At 39.2% G+C, this 19,723-nt stretch overlaps 1 protein-coding gene across 3 annotated transcripts in view; it reads right to left on the reverse strand.

Annotated features, from left to right (window-relative positions):
* The window catches only part of NR3C2 (nuclear receptor subfamily 3 group C member 2), a 250,245-nt gene that overhangs the window by 57,364 nt on the left and 173,158 nt on the right, over window positions 1–19,723 (reverse strand). The window lies entirely within an intron of this gene.

A 19,723-nucleotide genomic window follows, 5' to 3' on the forward strand; every position in this document is an offset into this window, starting at 1 on the left:
TACAATCTAAATTAAAAACAGATAATACAGGGCAGATGTAAAATAAACTATTACAACAGAGTCCAATCTTTTTAAACAGTTCAGAGTGTGTTTGTTTTAATCAGTTATCTTATATGTAGTTGATTATTTCTGAAAGCTTTGCAAATAAGGGTCTGATTCACCAATGCATTACTCCAATTTTATGCAGTTATGAATCAAGCCCAATGGATGGATTTGAATGGAGAGAGGGCAGATATTTGGTTCACAATGAATAAAAGATAGGAAGTATAAGCAAAGGAAGAAGGCATGAAGATGAGAGTGTGGGAAGGATACAAAAGGATATTCAGTTTTGCAGATTGGGAGAACAGTAGATAGTAGGGGAAAAGGCAGAAATAAGAGCAGAATTGTAGGTGGGGTAGTATCATGAAGAATTTTTTAAAATAAACACAAGATGCTTAAATCTGATATGGAATGAAAGACGACAGCAGCAAAGTGCTAGCATAACATGGTCAGAGTGATGTAAGAGAAGATCATTTTAGTTGCATCCTTTTATTCAGACTGGAAGGGGCATGTTGCAATGTTGGGCACATCAGAAGAGGATGAGTTTGCAGCACCTGGGGTAACAGATATCCTGTACATATATAAAGAGGTTTTGTGGCATGACTAGGGAGAGCTCAGAGTAGGTGTAGAGAAAGAAATGACAGGATTTGCCAAAAGCATGGATTCAGAAGAATAGACAAAAGTCAAATACAATACTGATGTTGTCAGTTTGTGCAACAGACACAATAAAAACATTAGCTGTGAACTGTGAAGGAGAAGCATTTGGGAGAAAAGAGGGCAAGTTCAGTTTTCAATTTATTGAGTTTGAGGTACCAGTGAAGATGTCAGAGAGACAAGGTGGCGGGGGGGGGGGTAAATGAGAGGAGTTTTGTAAGTTATCATAGAAGAAAAGATAACTGAAATATGGGAGTGAATGAGGTTGTTCACAAAAAGAGTACAGAGGGCGAAGAAAAAAGGCCAAGAACAGCACCGGCAGATTGTGGCGAAGGGATGAGGAACCACTCAGGCATTGTGGTAAAGTAGTGGTTAGAGAAGTATGAAGAAAACTAAGAGTCAAGAGAACTGACTGTAGCACTGTGACAAAGGAAACAGCTAGATCAAGGAGGCCATTAGGAAGAGCTCTATATTGGTGTCAGTAAAAGCACTTGGAGTGAAATGGAACAAGTAGGAACTGGATTGCAGAGGTGAAGAAGCTTGGAGGCAAAAGAATGCAGGGACATGGGGCACTAATTAGATACAGACATACAGCCACAGGAGATTTTTTTCCAAACAGGAGGTACAAAGTAGGTTAAAATGCCTAGGGAGCTGCTAATGGCAAGTGCCAGGATGCTCACCACAAGGCAGAATAACTTCCTGTGGAGACTCAAGGAAAATAGAAGCACAAAATTCAACAGGGCACTTTGAACTAGGACTCAGGAGAACTGGGTTCTATTCCTGGCTATTCCACTGATATGCTGTCTGACCTTGGGCAAGACTTCTGTGACTTTGTTTTCCCTCACGCCCTATGTCTGTCTGGTCTACTTAGAATGTAAAGGCAGGGACCTTTTACATCCGTTCAGCACCTGGCACAGCAGGGACCCAGTGTCACTTGGGTCTGCTAGACACTGCTGTAAGACAACAAATAAATCGTAATAAAATGGTGAATTAAAAACCTAAAGTCCTATAAGTATGCCACCGGAAGTTTAATAACAACTCTGATCCCTGCAGCACAACTCCGACAAAAAGACTGGAACTTTGGGGTAATCCATTCATGAATGTGTGTCGAAGAAAGAAAACAAATTAAAAGCAAGCTGGATAATATAAGGAAACTAGGGCTGCCAAGCAATTAAAAAAATTAATCACATGATTAATCGCACTGTTAAACAATAGGAGAATATCATTTATTTAAATATTTTTAAACGTTTTCTACATTTTCAAATATATTGATTTCAATTACAACACACAATACAAAGTGTACAGTGCTCACTTTATATTTATTTTTATTAGAAATATTTGCACTGTAAAAATCAAAAGAAACAGTATTTTTCGAATCAGCTAATACAAGTACTGTAGCGTAATCTCTTTATCTTGAAAGTTAAACTTACAAATGCAGCATTAAGTACGAAAAATAACTGCAGTCAAAAACAAAACAATTTAAAAACTTAAGAGCCTACAAGTCCACTCAGTCCTACTTCTTGTTCAGCCAATCACTCAGACAAACAAGTTTGTTTACATTTGCAGGAGATAATGCTGCCCTCTTCGTGTTTACAATGTCACCTGAAAGTGAGAACAGGTGTTCACATGGCACTGTTGCAGCTGGTCGCAAGATATTTATGTGCCAGACATGCTACAGATTCATAAGTCCCTTCATGCTTCAACCACCATTCCAGAGGACATGCATCCATGCTGATGATGGGTTCTGCTTGATAACAATCCAAAGCGCTGCAGACTGATGCATGTTCATTTTAATCATCTGAGTCAGATGCCACCAGCAGAAGGTTGATTTTCTTTTTTGGTGGTTCAGGTACTGAAGTTTTTGCATTGGAGTGTTGCTCTTCTAAGACTTTTGAAAGCATATTCCACACCTCGTCCCTCTCAGATTTTGGAAGGCACTTCAAATTCTTAAACCTTGGTTTGAATGCTATAGCTATCTTTAGAAATCTCACATTGGTACTTCCTTTGCATTTTGTCAAATCTGCAGAGAAAGTGTTCATTTTAAGAACATCACGGGCTATAACATGAAATACATGGCAGACTGTGGGTAAAACAGAGCAGGAGACATACAGTTCTCTCCCAAGGAGTTCAATCGCTAATTTAATGAATGCATTGTTTGTTTGTTTTTCAAATAAGCATCATCAGCATGGAATCATGTCCTCTGCAATGGTGGCTGAAGTCTGAAGGGGCATATGAATGTTTAGTATATCTGGCATGTAAATACCTTGCAAACTTGGCTACAAAAGTGCCATGTGAATGCCTGTTCTCACTTTCAGGTGACATCATAAATAAGAAACGGGTAGCATTATCTGCTGTAAATGTAAACAAACTTGTTTCTCTTAGTGTGGCTGAACGAGAAGTAGGACTGAGTGGACCTGTAGGCTCTAAAGTTTTACATTGCTTTGTTTGAGTTCAGTTATGTAACAAAAAAAGTCTGTATTTGTAAGCTGCACTTTCATGATAAAGAGATCGCACTACAGTACTTGTATGACATGAATTGAAAAATACTATTTCTTTTATCATTTTTACAGTGTAAATACTTGAAATAAAAATAACAAAGTGAGCACTATATACTTTGTATTCTGTGTTGTAATTGAAATCAATATATTTAAAAATGTAGACAAACATCCAAAAATATTTAATATATGTCAATTGGTATTCTACTGTTTAACAGTGAGATTCAAAAATATTAATCATGATCAATGGCAGTTTTAGTTAATTGTGTGAGTTAATTGCGATTAATCAACATCTTAAACAAAACCAACTTGAAAACTGATATTTAAATAAGCCTGCTAAAATAGTAATTGAAAAGTAAAATCATAATGGGCTAATCTTAAAAGGCAAATCTGCTTAAAATGTAATATGTTTGTGCACAAAATCAACCTATGTAACATAGAGAGATATCATAATGAAGGTCACTGAGGTGACCACCAAGAGAAAAATGTATTTAATGCCTATTAATATATTTTCTGTCTACTGATTTAATACACCTTCTAAAAATATTATGCAACAGAACTGCAAATTGGAATGCAAGTCTAAAATTAAAGTGAAAAGTAAGTATTAAAGTAATGCTGAATACTAAAAGGGTGTCAGTCAAAAACCTAAATTTTGATATAATTTTAAAGAATTTGATATTTTCTGCTGGAAATGTGTGTATGAATGTTCAGTACTGCAGCTTTTCAGTGTCTTGTACAATGTCCTTTGTACAACACGGAGTACTGCAATTCCATTTTTAGGCTTTCACAGGCGGGTGCAGGCTATTAATATGGCAAGTCAGCTCTGATGCTGCAAAATGAACCCCTCTGCAGATTTCCCCTGAAGGCAGTTTGTTCTATGAAATTGTACACCTGCTAAGTCAACATTTTTCATTATGGCTTTCAAAAACTGATGAGCTTAGTAGAAGTAGGTTAACATTTATGTACTTCAGGATAATTATATAGGATATATTTTGTATACATTGTGGAAATGTTTATTTGATTTAAATCCTTGTCTTACTGTGCCCTTCACAAGACATATTCCTTCTATACCTGAATACTTTCATGAGTCAGATTTAGGATACTTTGGTTAGACTGCAACTACTACATATGCTTTCTGTTGCTAAATGTTTACTGAAAGTATAATTCAGTAAAGACATATCAATTTTGAAATACTATGTCCTTGAAAACTTCAACTAATATGAGATGCAAACAGCTTTTCTTTTAAATTGCACAGAAATATAGTATCCATTGACAAGCTCTTAAAGTTCTCAATTCCATAGGCCAATTTACTTGGATAAAAGTCTAGAAATATTTTAAAACACTTTACCTGTAGATATTCTTTTTAAGTTCTCACTTAAGCAGAAATTATACAACAAAAGAATGGAAAACCCTCTACATCAACTCCCTATTCATAATTGTTTATTTTTTATATAATTAATAGAACTGTGTTTAGATGCATATACAATTAAAACTGTGGTATGCTAAAAAACATCCCTAATGATGTGACACAAACCAACAAAAGCAAGGCAATTCAAAATTATATCACTATTAAATGTAATATCCTACATTTATATAGCACAACTCTATCTCAAGTATCCCCAGGGAGCTTTACAATTGATAATAAATTACTGTACCCCATCTCACTCCCTTCTTCCATTTGATTTCAATGGGAATTAGGAAATAGGCACTTCTGAAAATCCCACCAGGTGCCTGTCTGGATCCTTGGATGCCTAAATGTCTTTGAAAATCTGGCTCTTTCTACCTTCTCTCTTTCTCTGTCTCCTGATTCTCCAACTGCCCTTCTCATTCTCTATTTCAGCCTCTTAATTCTGGCTACTCCTCCGTTCCCACACTCTTTCCCTCTCTGAGTTATGGCCTCTGACACACACTGAGGCAACTAGCCCTTTCACTGAACTGCCACCAGGGCCACTCTGAGCGCTGTGAAAGGTCAACTGAGCTACAACGCTTATTGAAACAGCAGTGTTTTAAAGTACTTTGTTTCATGTATTGTAGGCTTTGGTTTATTTTTTAATTGGGATGACAAGTAGGGAAGAAACAAGAAGGAAAAGGAAAAAAGGGGAAGAGAAATAGGCACAGCTTGTCACCCGTTCAGCCATGATCAGAAGGCTGGGTTTTGTAGATATTCTGGCACAGGTAAGTCTTTTGGAGAGATCTGAAGGAAGATAGTGGCTGTTTGGATATTATCAGGGAGGTTTTCCCATCCATAAAGGACAGTTGGGAGAAAGTGCAGAAGTGTTTAAGGGAGATGCTGACTGGTGGGCAGCACAACCTGGGACTACTGCAGAAAGCAGAATTCAATAACACAGTAGGTTACCAGGTCAGTTAGGTTGGGAGGGAATAAATTATGAAGGACCCTAAATATAAAGACAAGAGTTTGTATGGAGCGTGGAAGTGAAGACAGAGCCAGTGGCGGGGCTCCAAGAAGGTATCGATGCACTCCTAGTAACAAGCCCAAATAGTGATTTTAGAGTAACATTCTGAAGAAACAAAAAGAAAGCAAAACTTGAAGGCCAGAAAAGAGAGGTTGCAGTAATCAAGATGGGAAATTATGAGTAGAGCCCTGCAAATCTCTGGATATCTGCTTTATACCTGCAGATAATTGCATCTGCAGACCATTTTTGTGGATTGCAGATGGAAGCAGATCCAAATTATATATTTAAAGCCCTGAAAATCTGCAGATATCCGCATTATACCCACAGATATTTGCATCCATGGATCGTTTTTGTGGATCACGGATAGGGTGACAGACAGCAAGTGTGAAAAATCAGGACGGGGTAGGGGGGTAATCGGAGCCTATATAAGAAAAAGACCCAAAAATCGGGACTGTTCCAATAAAATTGGGATATCTGGTCACCCTAATCGCGGATCAGATGTGGATGCAAATGTCGTATGACTTCAGGGCTCTAAATTATGAGATTTTGGCTGATAAAATAGAGAGGAAAGGAGAGATTTGAGAAAAGCACTAAGATTTAGAAACAAACTCAACATGTGCAATAAGGGAGAGGACTGAGTCAACGATAGCACCCAGATTACGGAATTGAGTGACTAGGAGGATGGTGCTATTGTCCAAGTGATAGAGAAAAGGAAGAAAACAGGGCTGGCAGAGTGGGAGATCGTAAACTCAGTTTGTGCTATACTGAGATTAAAATGACAAATGGACATCTATAAAGAGAAGTCAGGAAGACAGGCCAAGACGCCAGACTGGATGAAGGAATATAGTAGAGAGGGAGATCTGTGAGTCTTCAGCATAAATATGGTAGCTAGAGCCAGGCCTGCAGATAAGAGTACCTGGAAACAGGGAGTAGAGTAAAGAAGGGGACTAAAGAGTGAGTCTCTCAGGGACACCCACAAAAAAGGGGAGAAGATGATTCAGTAGATGAGACATTAAAAGGAACAATCAGAGAGAATAATAAGATGACAAACACATCAGGAGAACAAAAAGATGACAAACAAAAGACAATGAGGACAACATTTCAAAAAGTAAGGAATGGTCCACGGTATAAAAAATTGCTGAGAAATCTAAGAGGACAATGATAGAATAGAGGCCCTAAGATTTGACCACAAAGAGGTTATTTTAGAGACTTCAGAGCAGTTTCAGTGGAGCACAAAGTGGAAGTCAGATGGGAGAGGGTCAAGAATGATATTGGAAGAATGGAACTACAGATGACAGTGATAGTAGAGAGCATGTGAGTCCTGGAATGGAGGAGAGAAGAGAGATTAGGTGATAGTTTGAAAGAGAGATAGGGTCATGGCTAGGATTCTTTAAAATAGGGGAGACCAAAGCATGCTTGTATTGGGAAGGAAAGGAAGCTGATGAGAATGATAGCTTGAGGACAAGAGTTAAATTGTGGATGAGAACAAAGGTGCGGGAGGACAGAAGATGAGAGGGGATGGGGCTATCTACTTATGTTATACTTATATATACTAGAATATGTTATACTCATCACTATGGCATATAAACACCTTGTTACATTCAACATGAGTCTAACCCCCGGTTCTCTTCTTTCTGCAGGGTTATTTTTTTACTGAAGTTTTCAAAAGTTATGTCAATTAAGTTCATTTTACAGTTTCTCCTGAAAGCAGCAAGATGCAAGGTCATTTTGCACTGTTGAAAGACAGAGTCCATATTTATGTCCAGCCACTGAGAATGCAGGGTCTTACACTCCTGATTTTACTCATATGTTTGACAGCTGCATGATTCCTGAAGACAGAAGCTGACAGGAGAGGTCATGATCCTTAAAAGAGAAGTTGTCTCTTATGTAGGTTTTGGTGAATTCCTTGTATGGTTTTGAAGATTAGAATGGAGACCGTGAATTTGCTTCCATGCTCACTGGGGAGTCAGTGATGTAAACCTATGTTGCTATAGATGGGTTGCTTCATTCTGAACTAAAGTTTCAGAGTAGCAGCCATGTTAGTCTGTATCCATAAAAAGAACAGGAGTACTTGTGGCACCTTAGAGACTAATAAATTTATTTGAGCATAAGCTTTCATGGGCTACAGCCCACTTCATCAGATGCATGCAGTGGAAAACACAGTAGGAAGATATATATATACACAGAGAACATGAAACAATGGGTGTTACCATACACCAGGGGTCGGCAACCTTTCAGAAGTAGTGTGCCGAGTCTTCACTTATTCACTTTAACTTAAGGTTTCGCGTGCCGGTAACACATCATAACGTTTTTCAGAAGGTTCCTCTCTATAAGTCTATATTATATAACTAAACTATTGTATGTAAAGTAAACACGGTTTTCAAAATGTTTACGAAACTTAATTTAAAATTAAATTAAAATGCTGATCTTATGCCACTGGCCCACTCAGCCGCTGCCAGCCTGAGGTTCCGTTCACCTAGTTTGGCAGCGAACTGAGCAGGGCCAGTGGCCGGGACCCCAGACCAGGGGTGCAGGTGGGAATGGGGGGGTGGATGTTGCAGGAGCTCCCATTTGGTGCTCAGGGTGGGGGTGGGGATGTGAGGGGTGCAGGAGTCAGGGCATGGGGCGTGGGGGGGGCTGGGGATGTGGGGGGGTGCAGGAGTCAGAATGGAGTCTGGAAGTGTGTTAGGGGGTGCAGGAGTCAGGGTGTGGGATGGCTGGGTATGTGTGGAGGGTGCAGAAGTCAGGAGACACCGGTGGGTGGAGGGGCTGAGTGGGGCCGGGACCCCGGCAGGCAGCAGTGTGCCATTAAAAATTGACTCATGTGCCGTCTTTGGCATGCGTGCCGCAGGTTGCCGACCCCTGTTATACATACTCTAACGAGAATGATCAGTTAATAGCTCACCTTAACTGATCACTATTGTTAGTGTGTGTATGGTAACACCCATTGTTTCATGTCCTCTGTGTATATATACAACTTCCTACTGTATTTTCCACTGCATGCATCCAACGAAGTGGGCTGTAGCCCATGAAAGCGTCTGCTCAAATAAATTTGTTAGTCTTTAAGGTGCCATAAGTACTCCTGTTCATTCTGAACTGTCACTTTTTCAAGGTTGCAGTTTTCTTTCCAAGGTGCACTGGAATAAGCAACCTAAGATATCACAAAAGCATGTAGCACTATGGCCAATCAATATCTAACAGGATGGTCATTAACAGGATAGGATGCAACTTCCTGCCCAAACACAGGTAGTAGAAAACACTTAAAGAAACCATAGGTACTAGAGAATCATACAGCGCTGAGGATTCTGGAATACCTTTAGGGCTCTGAACTATTTTGATGATCTCAACAGAAGACATTCTCAAAGGAAACTGATGTAATTGTGGTGGCTAGATCTTTAAAGCATATGTCTCTTCCCAGAAACAAATCAATCTTGTCTGAGTTTAGCTTAACTCAACTCTTCTTTTTATTCAGTTTACTCAAGTCAATAATGGGTTGGGAAGTAAGAGAGTAGGAATCAAATTCTTTTTTCCCACATAGCAATGCAGTAAGGTAAAAGTAATTTTTAGCAAATGCCATTATAGAATTTATATATAAGTAATCCTTGTTTCACTTAAAATAGTTAAGACAAAATGCCCGGAAAGTTAACTGTTCAACATAAAAGATAAATAGGTACCACGGGGTTACTTATTAAGAAGAACGTAATAGAGTTGTCACATCAAGAGTATAACTGCCAGAATCACTTTGTTTATAGTTCTCAAGTTTAGAAAATCGAGACACATAAGATGTACATATTCATGTATAACACTGGTCTACAATTTTTGAGAAGTCGTCTGCTTCAGAGATAAAATGTGATATTTATTATGTATTTTGATGTGCTGAATTCAAATATGACAATTAAAACAACTGATTGGCTACTGTTTCTAAGATATTTAAGTTTTTACATTTTATGTCTATGTATATTGTGTAGATAGTAGAGTTTTAATCATAAATTGTAAACCTAGGTCTTTTCATGTGTTTATGGTTGCTTTACATGATAATATGTCACCTGTCCTGTTTATGTAACACTTTAAAAATCAGCAAAAGGGTTATATAAATAAAATTTATTATGAAACAAAAGGCAAAAAAACTATGATGTACATAGCTTAGTCCTCTTCAGTGTCTACTCAGCGCTTCTTGGCTTGTCTCTTGTATTCATTAAATGGAGCATCTCTTGTCACTGTCCAGCAATAGTCTGCAAGCATTGATGGGCTCCATTTGCCCTGATAGCCTGCCAGGAGATTCCACTGCTGTAGTCTGGAGCCCAACAGCTCTGCCTTACTCTTGGGTGGTTCCAAATCCCTGACAAGGTCATTCAGTTCACCTTGTGTTATGAGGTGTGGTTCAGAGGAGGAGGATGGGAGAAAATGTGGGTCCTGTGACATTGATGGTTCAGGACCAGAAGTTTCATTCTCTTCCTCTTCCTCATCTGACTCAAGTGAGAATGATTCTGGTGCATCAGGAACCGGCAGTCCTTCTCCGTGGGGTACTGGGTGTATAGCTGATGGAATGTTTGGATAATGCACAGTCCACTTTTTCTTCTTTGACACATCTTTCCCAACTGGAGGCACCATGCAGAAGTAACAATTGCTGGTATGATCTCTTGGCTCTCTCCAAATCATTGGCACTGCAAAAGGCATAGGATTTCCTTTTCCTCTTCAACCACTGGCGAAGATTTGTTGCACAAGTGTTGCAGCATATGTGTGGGGCCCACCTCTTGTCCTGATCTCCAATTTTGCAGCCAAAAGAAAGGTGATAGGCTTTCTTAACCATAGTGGTTATACTGCGCTTTTGTGATGCAAAAGTCACTTCACCACAAACATAGCAGAAGTTATCTGCACTGTTCACACAAGTACGAGGCATCTCTGCTCACTTTGGCTAAACAGAAATCTGTCCCTTTGCAAAATCAAACACTGACAAAGAAGAGAGCATGACACTGTATGATTTCTAGAGCTGATATAGAGGAATTTGTTCAGCAGAGTGATGTTAGCTTCGTTATGATTGCATCATCCGTGACTTCTAGGAATAACATGATGCAATTCATATCATGTATGACGCAATACCAGCTTCAGATTGCATCATTCATTGTTTTGCCTCAAAAGCAAGTACTGTCCAAACCCAGTCATAGATTTATTCAAAGATCCAGTCAAAGATGTATTTTAGTCATTTCTGGTTTAAATTGAGATCCCTTCCCTTTATAACTCACTTATCTTCCGCCATTCCCAAGCCAAGGGTTGTATATACTGACCCAATAGCATATCTTGAAAACTAGAGCCAATCAACAATTTTAAGCATCATTTTTGTTCTCAGTGACCCAGAATTAGTAAAGTTGGACTACATTTATTTCAGAAGCATTTTGGCTGTAGAGCAGTGTAATATGCATTGTGACACCTCAAGTGTGACAGGGTGAGCTGAAAACAGTTTCAGACTCGTGAATTTCCTGGATTTTTCTGGTTATACATGGCACAAATCTAAATTGATATCCTCATTTCCTTCAATTTGTTCTGTCTTACTCTATAATATTTCCTTGAAGAAACAAAATCCAGTAGCAAACAAAAAGGTCAATTACTACTGATCCAATGAGTTACAGCATGCTAAAACTCCTGAAAACTTAACACCCGTGGAAACGATGGCATATTCCTTCCCCTCTTTAAAATCTAGTATCCTGACTAAGTGACTGATCCTGCAAGGTGGTATGAAAGAACTTCAACAAGGCTCCTCACAGGTGCAGGGATCTGCCCACATGCATCACTGCGCAGGATCAAGGCCCAATTACTTTTTTAAAATTATAACTGGGAAAAGGCAAAATTATTAAATTATTAAAGTTGATAAAATTGTCCATGTTTTCATTCTCCTTCTGTAACATTACATTTTCTTTTTTCAAAGTCTGAGCAAGGACATGCACGGAATGTAATTATTTTCCTGGATTTCTTCTGCCTATGGTCTCAACTGAAACTTCTATAATGTTCAAAGAATGTTCACTTTTGTTGAAACTGATTGGAAAATGTTTGCTTTGTCTAGCTCAGTAGACAAAAAGTTCCCTTCCTCTGTTAAAGTTGTAGATTTCATTGCAAGATCTCTCAGAACAAATACAGAGAAAGTTCTGAAACTGCATTAACTACAACTCCTAAATCAACAGTGGGGAACCTTGTCTGGTCCAATAACAGAGATGAGGTGATCAGGAAGGCTGTGCTGGGGCTAGTAATGTGATGAAATGGTAGCAAGAGAATGATTTTTCCTTGTCTTCTGCATCCCCACAGCACAAGAGAATGGAACAGAAAAGTACACTTCCAACAACAACCCTAAACTACATCTAGGGTCCAAGAAAGAGCGGAGCAGAGACCTCCCTTCCTCCTCCCCCCTTCACCCTCCAAAAACAACCTTTTTAAAAGGTCACCTACTCCATCAGCACAGCCAAAAAGCAACATCTCTATAGTCCATAATCTCCCTCTTTCACATATGGAATATTTTAATTTCAGCTACAGATTTTATTTTACTAATGGTGGGCAAAACTGTCTTCTCCCTCCATCAAGCAAGAGTGATCAGACTTTCTTTTGGGAACTAATCAACAGATCTGAGGAAAGAGAGACTAGAATTTGTCTCCAAAATCCATATGTTGCATGACTGCAAAGCATCCTCTCAGCAGCCACTATTCCCGTCTTTGGACCAGTATAAGGGCTTCTGCCTGCCCCTCATTCGCCATCTGTAGGTGTGTTTGGCTACTGGATCTGTATAGGATCTACTAGCTTCTTCTCAATTGCCGCAAACAACCCCAGCCCCCAGTGAGAAGCTTCATTGTACAGAGTGGGTTATGAAAGCCCCAAAACACCAACCCTCACACTGGCAGGCATAAGTGGTGTAGAGTGCCTTTCACAGGATCTCCATAGTGAATGAACTTCATCCAATGAGAAGTGCTTTGTCCTATGTGAAATTTAAGGGCTGTATTCTCCTCTCGCTCACGCCAAGCAACTCCATTGACTTCAGTGGAATTATTCCTGACATATACTAGTCTATGGGAGAGAGGAGAATCAGGCCCACATTATCCTGGACTCAATGTATGTCGTTCTATATTAAGGTTCCCCCATTCCCATTAATTAGCACTATTTACTAAATAGACTGAAGCAGCTCTCTCCATCTCCTGTAGCGCTTTAGTGTCTCAGTTTTGCACAGATTTTGGTTCCCATATTAATTCTGAAACTAGGTACTGTATTATTTATCCAGTTGAATGGAAGAGAATGAAAATGTGCATGCCAAAAAAAAAAAATCAATGAAACAGAGGAATAGGGGAGACCACTTATTTCCAGAATATCTGGTTCACAGACAAAACTGCATCTAACCAGGATTCTCTCCCCTACCCCCTCTAGCATAACCGTACTGAAGGAGTTTTCCTCCTGCAGCATGAAATCATATAATCTGCCCATCTCAACCTCTCATTTGTCACAAACAGCTCTGAAACCCCCACATTGTGAAATCAATGTTATTACTGTAACTCTGTCAATTTCTTTTAATTGGTAAAGTATATTACCCTGAATCTTTTCCCCTCTATCGTATAAGAATGATACAAATAAAAATGTTGCTAAAACTTATGATAATTTGCCACATGGAATAACCAAAAGACATGTTTAACAAAAGTTCTATCACTGTTCCTTTCTAGAAAGTAACTGCATATATCTAACCAATCTTTATTTTATGATGTATAATGGGCACTTTGAAGCAAATCAAAATGACTAAGAATGCCATTTTCAATCTCCTCTAAATTTCCATATTTTAGAAAAGTCACTATTCTTATGGTATTAAAAAATACAAATGCCTTACACTGACTCCATTTAAATCTGAACTGCATTTTCATTGTACTGTTAAAGAATTTTTAAAAGCAGTTGACAACTGCCCAGCAACAGCAGCCTATGTTTGCAGTCACTATTTTAGGCTACATCACATGTCAATTACATAACCTTGTTTTACTGCTCTTGAACTGGTTAGAACAACCTGGGAAACAGATTAGGGCAGTCCCTCTGAATTCTGTAATCCAAAGTCAGTTGCATGCACCACTCCTCCATCCCCCTTCTCAAGGGCTACAATATTGAATCTACAGTAAGTCACCCTCTCTCAATAACTAGTTACTTATTGTTAGAGCTTACTGAAACATCTGATAATTAACTTCCTCAGTTCTGTTTAAACCAGTCCAGTCTGACCATAATAAAGTAATAAACAACAATTCTGGCTGCTGACATTTATGAGTAGTGCAGGATTAAGATGCTTACAAATGCCATGAGAAAAAACACAGAATTTATATAGATATATATGAATATAGATATATATGTATATATTGTCCCTCCTTTTAAAAAAGAGAAAGTGAACATTAAATTTTTTCCAATATTCAGACTAATTCTGGAGTCATAATATGGCTCTATATTCTTTATAACTCAATAGGTTTGGTCGTCTGTGTGACCATATAATTTCCAGATCAACATGCTTGCTGACGCAGAGAGAGGCTGCGTTTGCCATTTGTTCAAAAAAATAATGATGCAAAATCTATGCTACTGCAAGAGAGTGAGGTTTGGGTACAGGTGTCCAAGGCAGAGAACATTTCCCAGTTTTTCTTTTTATAAAAAATTAAAAAAAAATTAATCATAGATTTAAAATATACATTATAAAGCAAATGCACTTACTATGTTGAGCTTGACATTTTTCGTACTTCCTTCCGTTTCTGTCTATTATCTAGTGTTCCTTCTATACCATGATTTATCTTTTCTTCCGTTTTTTTCATTGTTCGTATTTCCTCAGACTAATTAGTCTAAGTCTGCTCCCTTGGGCTACTTCCTAGTTATATGCTGCTTCAGTTTTGGGCTTGGCCCCTACAGTTTAAACAGCCAATCACTTAACAATGAGTTCAAATGAGCAGGGTCTTACAGGACCTCCTGGCTCTCAAAAGGGGGTGGTGGTGATTGGAGAAGGCACTGCCAATTTGCCTTACTGACTCTATGGCCACCTCTCAGGTTCAACCTTCTGTCTTGATTCCTGCATAAATTTCCTCTCTCCTGCAACCTGTCCACCTCCCCTTTGCCTGGGCTGGTTCTGAGCTCATTCTAACCCACTCCTCCAGATGGAGCATGCGCAGCAGGGCCAGTGGGGTAATGCTATCTGGGCCCAGTATCGCCTTTTAATCGCTTCGGGCCCAGTGAGGGGTTTGTATATCCCATCACACTAGGACTCAGAGTGGGAGTATGATAAATTCACTGTGGCAGCAATAATTTATAATACTGTCAGTAAAGGCTCTGGCAACTCTTTTCACCTGGGAACTTGCTTTAAATGTTGCAAGTAATTCATTAATAACAGAAACTTTAAAAAGTATCTTTTGAGATTCAGAACATAGAACTGTTGACTATCAAACTAACATTAGACACTCAAAACATTAAATATAACTTGCAGAACGTTTTTTAAAAAGGGGGCTCATGCTTATCTTTTACTTCTTCAGGATGGATATAGAAGGTCTGACCATTTTTTTAACCTTAATATCAGGAATGTCATCTCTGGTTTAGCCCGTTGATTTGTGAGGGGCAGGTGGAGAGAAATCCTCTGAAATGAAACACAGCAACCATTCTGTACCAGTAGAACAAACTATTCATTTGTTTGCTTATTTGCTTTCTTGATTTCAGGAGGGTAAGTTATTCTTAACTTATACCTTAAAGAAGAGGAGGAATTTTAACAGCTATAGTGAGCCAGACTCTCAACTGGTGTAAATCAGTACAACTCCTTTGACCTCACTGATTATATCTGCTGAGGATATAGCCTAATCTAGTCGTTACTTATGTTGGAATTTGGGAACTCTAACGACACTAGTCCAGAAGACGAGAAGCTGTGGGGAAGTGCCACTTTCCCAAGCCAGGGCAAGAAGGAGAATTGTGCTCCTCCCTGCAATCCATTCCCTAATCCCCCTTAGTTTAATCCCTCATCTCATCTCTTACAAAACTTCTGGATTTTTTGTTGTCCACCAGTCATCAAGACCTTAGTTTCACATCTTATACAAGCATCAGAGTGGCACCTAATATTGATCCAAAGATACGAGTGCCAGCTACTCAACTCAGTCACCAACCTCACTTCCAGTTCCTACAGCATGTCAATCTCCCTGGAGGGCATCATCAAAATATTAACAAAATCCACATTCTGTGCTTTGTCTACAAGACCTAATATAACTACAGCTGAAAACAGAATGCATGTGTAGGCCACATGTTTGCTCTACAGTTTTTAGTGGTGTAAATAGAGGAAGAAACAGTGAACGGGATACATAGTTCTTGTTTTTTTGTGACTGCACACTTACCAGAGCTGGGCAGGGTGACTCTGCCAGATGGGCCAGAATCATCCAGAAATTGGGTATGGTGGGCACCAGGTGTGCTCATTAGTTGTTTGAAGTTACTTGGGTGATTTTCATTCTGGGCAAGAAGCCTGTCAGGACACACCCAGAGTCGCTCTCAGAGTGGAACCACTGAGAACCCAAGAGGAGGGGGGAGAACTTTATAAAGAGTAGGAATGGTAGCCAGACTTAAGAACTCAGCAGAGAGGAATAGCGCAAGAACCAGATGGGTCTCCTGTAAGTATTGCATTCCACAGCTTTGCCAGTTTTGTTGGATTAAGACTGCAAGTCCCTTCACTCCACTGAAGAAGAAGAGAACTTAGAACTTGCTGCTTGGTGAGGCAAATTGCAGACTGAGACTGCAAAGACTCAAGGGGAGTTTGAATGAGAACATGGGACTATCTCGCTTCCCAACTTTAAGGAGCTGGCATGCCCTACAGAGGGTTTGGAACCATTCAACAGAGACAGAGTCGTGTCCTGTGGGAGCGTATGCATATGCACAATTATATTTGCATTGAACTAGTGATAGTAACCAGTTGGGGAAACCTGCCTGAAAATGTTATCTTTAAAAAGTAATTGACAATATTTATAATTTTTCATGAGTTACAAGTAAACTGTTTTGCATTTCTATCTCTCTACAGATACAGATTTAGTAAATATTCATCCTTTAAAGACTGTCACTTTTGTTCTCTCAGAGATATAACTTTGTATTCACTCTCTCTTTCTCTGAATGAAGGTCCTGAAAAGATTAAAGTATGGTCTATACCCCAGCAGAGTGGTAAGCTGAGGTATAGGAAAGGAGAAAGAAAATATTTATACTTAACATTAGTATAGTGCTTTTTTCAAGCACATTACACGTGTAATGTGGTCAAGTTACAGTTGCTGTGAAAACTATAATTTTGAATTACCTGAATTCTGGATGTTTATGTACTCAACATTGCATTAATGAAGATTTTTCATTGAATTTCATGTTAATTTCTCACAGAAATAAATAATAAAAAAGGGAAAATAGAAAGAAAAAACAATGACTGGCACAATGAAATGATCAGCTTCGGAGTGATTAACAATTGAGTGAAAGTACTGAACTGCACATGTCCTATGTACAATTTTAAAATAACTATAAACTCATTGTTCCCAAAATAGACTTCTTTAGTCATGTTAAAGTAATTTGTCCTCATTCAACACTATGAGCCTCTCTCAAGGGTCACTCATGAGTAATTTTACTCACATACGATAGTTTTTACAGAATTCATCTCTAAGTTGTTGCCAAACATGAAGTTTTAAATCTAAATAGTTTTTAAGTTAAAACAAGCATTTTAAATTTTCTTCATGTGTTTAAAACACATTTCATGCTGACATAATTCAAATGGCAAAATGTAATTTTACAAACTTTCCCCCACCGCCACAAAAATTCATACATATGTATGTAATAACAAGCATGAGATATTTTAGCCCAGATTATTATTATAGTTTAACAGAACACTGGAAAGCAAGGACTTGGAACAAAGGTACTTTCTGACAGTATAACCAAAGCATTCCATGGCATAAAAAGACATTTCATTTTACTTTCAGAAATCATTGTGTTTAATTGACAATAACTTTTTCAAAAATTGTTTTGCTTAGTTAAACCAAAAGACCAATTTCAGTGAAACACTATAGATTATAGCCAGTATTCACTCCAGAACCAAACAGAACATATAATTTGAAGAAACTAATGTCCATCCCAAATATGCCCATTTATGAAAATCTTGTTTTTCTGCAATTTATTAATATTTAGTTTCAAAGAGGAACATGGGTGATTTTTATAATTTTACTTCAGTTTCTTTATTAAAAGTCCAGTAATGCTAAGCATTGACATGTGATGGCCTAACAGAAGAACATGATGAGTATGAAAATGCTCTGGGCCAATTTTAATAAGATTTAGCAATTCCCTTGTGTAGCAGGGTGGATCCCTGCTCCTGCCCTGAAGGGGTTAAAAGCAGCCCTGGGAAGGGGCCCTAGCTGGAGCCAGAAGCCTGGGCTGATGGCAGGAGTGGCTGCAGATGGGGTCCACACCCCAAACTGAGCCACAAGGTGGTATAAGAAGGTCAGGGGAGCCAGAAGCAAAAGGGAGTCTCTGACTGGAGAGGGAGACAGGCCTGGCTGCTGGGGAACTCCCCCAGGGGACCTATGGGGAGGCAGAGCTGGGGAAAGGCCTTAGGAGCTGGGAAGCCCTAGACTAGCAACTCCGCAGGCTGCAGGGCCTAGCTCTAGGCCTTCCGGGTATTGGGCTTGCAGAGGAGCAGCCGGAGGGTGGGTAGAAGCAGCCAGTCCAAACCCCTTGTTGCCTGTGATGATTGGCTAATACACTGCAGTCTGCCCCAGGGTGTGGGGGCTAAACAGAGACTGGCAGTAGCCACGACTGAGGTGATGTGAGGATAGGAAGTGGGGGTTCCCTGGGGGTGGGGAAACCCAGTAAGACTGTGGGGTACTGCAGGAGGCAGAACCCTGGGATAAGGGCACAGGGGCCAGCAGAGGACACACAGATCTCTGGCCTGCAGAGGGCGCTCCTGGGTCGAAGAGCTAATTCCCAAGGATGACCAGCAGGAGGCACCGCAGGGGTGAGTCCACATGTCTACACCTTATTAAAATCAAATATGCATTATCCGGTATTTACCTACTACCAGATTTAGAATTACAGCTGTGAGTATTCCCATTGAAGTAAATGGAATACTTTGCCAGGAAGAGAGTATTTGAAGAATTGTGCCAGTCAATGCCTTTTTATCCCCCAGTTTTACCCAGCTATCTGAGTCCATTGTCAGCTATTACAGACGGTAGGGCTATGCTCCTGGTATCCATAACACATTTGACAGTTATAAAAAGGGATAAAGATTAAAAACAGAATTCTATTAATAGCCAACATATTTTATAAATGGGGGGGGGGAGGATTTGGACCCCATCCCCACAAAAAGAATTAAGAATTAAAGGGAAGTTGCAAATGGACTAAACAAAAATAGTAAGATTCTATTGTTTCTGTAAGTATACCAGTTTTACACCACTGTAACTGAGATACTCCTGACTCATAACTATGAAAATGAAAGGACAATTAGATCCTATACTTTCTCTGACGTACGGGGAGTACCTTTGCAGTATGGCTTAGTGTTGCTGTTTTTAGAAGTAACTCTGAAACTGGTAGACAGCTGTATTAAACACTACCCTGAAAGGTACATTTGTGTCTCAAAATACATAAAAGATGAGATCAAACAAACTTAAAAGCTGATGAACTTTATGTACTAAAAGGTTTTTCCAGTTTGGTAAATGGATTATAATGAAGTGTGGTACTGTGTTTCACACAACTTATTAATCCAGTCCCACTGATTTACACTCTGAAGCGGTGTGATGATTCCATAATTGGCATATAGCCAAAACTAACATGCAGAAACAATTAAGAAATTATGTGGAAATCATTTTTGTTTTTTAATAGAGAGTGACTATTAGTTATCATAAAGGCCCAAATTAGAATAATTCAGTTATGAACATTAAATGGATGCAACTGAAGTAAACTATTTTTTAAAAACACAAATGAAAAGATGAATGTATGTAAAAAGTCATCTCAAGCCAGATTCATCCTGTCACTTCAGCCCCTGGGTGTGTGAAGAGCTTGTAGGGCAAGCATAGAGCCTCTCTTGGGAATACCGCTGTTCCAGGAAACCACTATGTCCAGGTCTAGAGCTGGCTTCATCAGCTGTGCAGC

The sequence above is a fragment of the Gopherus flavomarginatus genome, chromosome 3 (genome assembly GCF_025201925.1).
Source record: "Gopherus flavomarginatus isolate rGopFla2 chromosome 3, rGopFla2.mat.asm, whole genome shotgun sequence".
In the NCBI taxonomy this organism is placed as follows: Eukaryota; Metazoa; Chordata; order Testudines; family Testudinidae; genus Gopherus; species Gopherus flavomarginatus.